The sequence below is a fragment of the Amblyomma maculatum genome, chromosome 1 (genome assembly GCF_055883805.1).
Source record: "Amblyomma maculatum isolate TAMU_Amacu chromosome 1, ASM5588380v1, whole genome shotgun sequence".
NCBI lineage: Eukaryota > Metazoa > Arthropoda > Arachnida > Ixodida > Ixodidae > Amblyomma > Amblyomma maculatum.
The window spans coordinates 266,894,219-266,900,147 of NC_139344.1; positions in this window are offsets into that span (position 1 = coordinate 266,894,219).

Sequence of the window (5,929 nt, forward strand, 5' to 3'; positions counted from 1 at the left end):
CGTAGAACGTGATCAAGAGTGAGGGCGAAAGCTGTGCTAGAACCCTCTTCTCTTACTGCCAGAACCGAGACCCCCGTAAGCTACAAGCAATTCAATTAAGGGGAAATGAGGGTAATTGAAATGCTTGTAGCTTACGGGAGCTATAAATAGGAGACCACAAGTGGTCCCCTATAGAGTGGCAGTAAAAGCATTGAGCGCGTTGCATTTAAGCGAGTCAGTGGACGTGCACACAGATAAAAATTTCCAGGGACTTTACCGACTTAAGTAGTGAAAGGCGAAAGCCTGCGTGCCGCATTTTGCTAAGCAACTAGTCTAATGAGTAATTATTTATTGAACAATAATTAGTAATATTAAATTACATAATTAGGCATTATTCAGTAATTACTTAATCAGTCATTATTAGAAATATATAATTAATTAATTCGTCATTAATTAGATATTCATCATTGGTTGGCATATGGTCATATAAGGCACGCATTCGCGCATACTGTGGTGGTGCTCTGCGATTGCTCGAAACCTCTACGACGTCATCCCGCCTCGGCCAATCAAAGCTGCCGCAAAAGCGGGACAGATTTTGTCCACGACAGCATGAGCCATTAAAGGCTTTCGCCTTAGAAAGGTCCGGTCGGCTGCCTCAATCCCAGAGGTCTCTTGCAGATGCCACTGCAGCCCAATTTCGCCTCGCTCCGCTGCCCATAGTGTGGAGCATACCACGTTTGTTCCCGAAAGTAGATGCCTCCAAAAATATGCAGAATATGTGTCCCGGTGACAGCGCGCGTGTGCATAACTGCGTCCAACTTTTCAGTTTTGCATTCAACATTAATAATATTGATACAGAATACGTTGAATGTGCCAGTCATAGCACCATATATAGCACTACTGGCTCGAAGGGACTAGGAATTACTTGTGTAGGTTTCATGGTAGAACGAGGTGAATATGACTGCGCAACATCAAAGAAAACGGAACAACGGTTGAGGGTACGAAGACAAGTACTCTTGTCGAAACGCTGGCTTGAGGACTGAGGCTCCTCATGAACCCTTGTTTGGCTTTCTTTCATTTTTTTTAAAGGTTGTGTTTAGCCAAAAAGCTTTGGTAATAAAGGCAACAGGACGTTCGCACACAAGAACCAACTGATAACTTCTGCTCTGAAATTTGGCTTGCGAGTATTATTGGTTGAGACGAAACTGTCTGCAAGAAAGTAAAAATTTTGTTCGCAACCTAAACAGTACCTACAAAGTGATCATTGGTTCCGTGTTCACAATATTCTCCATTTCAATTTGTCGCTACCTAAAGGTGATGACTTAATTAAAAACAGTTATTCCATTATAGTAACGCTGCTTACTCCGTATCATTTTTTTGTTTTCTAATATGCAGCGCGAAAGGAACTCCACAGCCTTTTCTAAAGCTGTAATGGCAAGGGGCAACTTTTTGTAAATAGAAAGACAGCGCAATAGACAGCGAAAGAGAGCGAGAGAAGTTTCTTTTTTTTTTTTTTTTCCAATGTCAAACTTATGTCTATGGTCATTTCTCCGTCATTTGATCGTTTCCAGCGGAAGATTCTAGAACGATAAGAAATGTAGTCACGCTATAGGATCAGTCACAGGCAAGCATCAGGCTTAAGGTTATTCCACAAGTGATTTGCTGAAGGAAGAAACGTCCCAGTATGCATATGGTAGTAGTCGTAGTGAGGGTGATAGTCGTAGTACTAGTTATATCAGTAGTAGCAGCAGCAGTTGCAGCAACGGTGGTTCTAGTAGGAATAGTAATAATAATAGTATTAGTACTAGTCCTTTTTCAATTTTGTACACTAACATTAGAAGTATTTTGTCGAAGGTGGACTCGCTTTCTAACCTCGTTTTCACCGCCGACAGCAATGTTGTCATTTGAACTGAAACTTGTTAAACCCAACCATCCCAACTCCAGGACTTCAGATTGCTTTAACCAACTTCGACATAATCCGTTGCGATCGTGAAGAAAGACGAGGTGCAGGGGTGTTAATAGCAACCAACCGCGACCTTCATTGCTTTTAAATTGATGTATCTTCTCCGTTCGAAATACTGTTCGTTGGTACTAAAATGTGCCACCCGCCTTTAATTCTAGAAGCATGTTACTGCCAACCCCCCTCCCCCCAACCCTGACGCCGATTCAAGCTTTAACTAATGTTTCCACGACGCTATTTGTACTTTGAAAGATTCTTTTCCCAAAACACCAATCCTTTTATTTGGTGATTTTAACTTTCCAGCGATAGTATGGTCTGATATGGCAGTAACACTGTCGAATAACAAGGCTGAAAAAGCACATTTCTTAACACATGTCTTACGTTTGGCTTATCGCAGCTAATCTCCACCCCTACTAGGCAGGATAATCGGTCCTCCAGTCTCATTGATTTCTTGTTCACCAAACATCCTGATAACCTTTCTGCGTTAACTTTCTTACCCGGGCTTAGTGATCATACCGTGATTAACGCATTAACGCTACTTATCAGTCATAAATTACATATCCGAGAAAAGTAAAAAAGAAAATAGCTCTCTACGATAGACGTGATTACGCCGCGTTCAATGAACACTTAACCCAATTTAGTGTCTCCTTTCTTGATACCTTTTGTTCTCGTTCAATTGAAGATAACTGGCTGAATTTTAAATCTGAAATGCAGCAACTAATCAAATTCCTTATCCCCACCATTACCGTAACTGAACAGCCGTCCTCGCCCTAGCTCAATAACACACTAAAGCGACTCAACAATTAAAAAAAAAAAACGGCTTTATCGCATTGCGAAACAAACTAACCTGTCACATGCATGAGAAAAGTACCGCTGCATAGACAGAATGTTCCAGTCTCAAGCTGCCAAAACTAGGAGATCATTCTATTCAACTTCACTTCCTAATATGTCTCGTCAATTTGCGAAGGTTATCAATCTATGCCCCAAGAAATCGATAACAATACTGGACAATAACGATGCCCCACTCCCTGGCACCGAAGTTGCCGCGGCACTTAATTCAGCATTTCGTTCAGTTTTTACCGAAGAACCGGATGATAACCTTCCCTGTTTTCCTAACTTTCATTATCCTGCGATGCCTGCTATAACGTTCGAACCTTGTGGCATTTGCAAAAATTGAAGCCTTGAAACTGACATAATCTGCTGGAATTGACGACATCAATGCAAAACTACTTAAAAACGCTAAAGAAATTACTAGTGTCCTTTTGCCGCACATCTTTCAACAGTCCTTGTCGTCTGGAGCGGTGCCTTTGAATTGGTAAACAGGTAAAATTATTCCAGTCCCCAGTCATCGATATGTTGCCTCGACTACTGCCCGATTTCTATTACAAACGTATGTTCTAAACTAATGGAGCATGTCATCTTTTCCGAAATAATGCGGTTTCTTATTTCCAATTAATTCTTTCATCCTAGTCAGCATGAATTTCTTAAGAACTTATTGTGTGATACTCAACTCGAACTTTTCACTAACGACATCGGCTCTCAACTGGACCTACCTGTAGATTCACTATTTTTAGACTTCGAGAATGCCTTTGATAAAGTTCCCCATAACCGACTTTTCTTAAAGCTTTAACGGCTAAACCTTAACCCCCTAGTCCTAATTGGTTACATAGTTTTTTGACCGGTCGCAATCAGTTCGTTTTTGCAAATAACTACTCCTCCCCTTCGTCTCCTGTGATATTAGGTGTACCGCAAGGTTCCGTCCTGGGTCCCATTCTCTTCCTAATTTACATCAGTGACCTCCCTAATAATATATCTTCTGACATACGTCTTTTCGAAGACGATTGTGTTATTTACCGCCCCGTTAACAATAATTCAGACGTCCTCACTCTGCAAAGCGACTTACAAGCAGTTGAAAAGTGGTGTAAAACGTGATTAATGTCCTTAAATGTTAACAAAACATCGCTACTTTCTTTCCATCACCGCCATTCTTGTGTATCCCCCCCCCCCCCCATATTCTTTTGGTAACTCTGTAATATTTTCTGTCTCATCTTAGAGATATCTCGGACTTATCTTCACACAATCTTTCATGGTCCTTCCACATAACGAATAGCCAACCGTACCCTCAGCTTTCTCCGGCGAAATTTGAAATTTGCCTCCCCTTCAATAAAGGTCATCGCTCATAAATCTCTTATCTGGCCCAAACTGGAACATGCATGCTCGGTTTGGGACCCTCACCTTCTCCTAACATCCTTGAATCAATCCAAAACCGTGCAGCCCGCTTTATCTTTCATGATTATTCTTACCATACCAGTGTAACAGCCCTAAAATCTAATGCGAACCTTCCTAAACTAGAACTAAGACGTACAAAAGCTAGGCTCACTCTTTATCACACATTCTATCACGCTCCTATTGCTAACAACGTCCTATCACCTTCCCACCGTCACTCATCTCGCACCGGTCACTCCAAGTCGGTATAAGGCTCTGCATACGCATACATCATTGTTTTTTCTACTTATAGCGAAGGACTGGAATGATCTCCCCGAAAAAGTTGTGCACCACTCCAGTTCGATCAATTTCAAGACAGCTGTCAAAAACCCTCTTTTGTGAAGCTACCCACCCCTCATGTGAAACCCCTACACAGGTACGTTTGAGGTATGAATGAATAAAAAAAAGTAGGCATAGGAGTAGGAGGAGAAGCAGTGCATACGAGCACTTGTACAAACACGTTTGGTACTTACGATATAAATTAAGGATTGTCGTTTTCGTAGTTCGTTACGTGACAGGTGGCATTTTCTTCGTCTTCCACAAGTGGCACGATAACTAATTCGGGTTGCAAGTGCCTTGGTCAAGTATTTTAGCAGTAGTACGTTTGGAACGAAACGAAAAATGGTAGGGGTAACATTAAGAGATAGAAAGCGTGCAGAGTGGGTCAGAGAAATAACTCAAGTTACCGACATTCTAGTGGAAATTAAGAAGAAGAAATGGACATGGGCAGGACATGTAGTGCGAAGAGAGGATAACCGATGGTCGCTGAGGGTAACAAACTGGATTCCAAGGGAAGGAAAGCATAGCAGGGGGCGGCAGAAAGTTAGGTGGGCGGATGAGATTAAGAAGTTCGCAGGGGTCAAGTGGATGCAGCTAGCTCAGAACCGGGTTAAGTGGAGAAATATTGGAGAGGCCTTCGCCCTGCAGTGGGTATAATCAGGCTGATGATGATGATGATGATGACGTTTGTTTTTGCGTGTCTCTTTTTTACTGTTACTGCTAATGTATGCTTGACTCGAGATGGGCCTGAAGTACACGTAAAATATCCAAAGAGAGGTAGCTCAGCTGAGTGCCTGCGGTCGACTCTCATAGACACAACTAAGCGAACTCCTTCTTTCTCTGCCAACAGGTAAACCACGGTGCGGATGGTTCATCGTGACAAGCAAGGAGAAGGTCGTCACGCAGATCTGAAGGAACAACGACAAAATAAGGTCGAGTTCCGCTACTTGAGTTTCTTTTGAGCAAAACACCGTTGCGCAAATAGAACGAAGCAAGAGATCTGGAAAGATGACAGGGTATGTCAGCAGCACGACCCTCCAGGTGGTCAATAACGGGTTGGAGTTCGTCTGCACGTTGTCGTGCCATCAATTGTGTGTCACTGACGACACCGAGGAAACGACTTTCATCTGTCTCATCGTCCATCCCGTCATCAACTTGCTCTATGGGGGCACGAGACAACGTGACGGCGTCTTCGTGTTTTCTCCCAGATTTATACGCAATGGTGTAATCGAATTCCTGTAACCCCAGACTCCACCGGGAAGGCGCCCAAATGGGTCTCGAAGGCTCGCCAGCCAGCACAGGGAATGATGATCTGTTAGCACTTTGAAAGGGCGACCGTAGAGGTAGGGCCGGAACTTCATAGTGGCCAACACAACGGCGGGACACTCTTTTAGAGAGAGTGCGGCTCGCGTACGCTATCACCCTTACGATGCTAGCCCGATATTG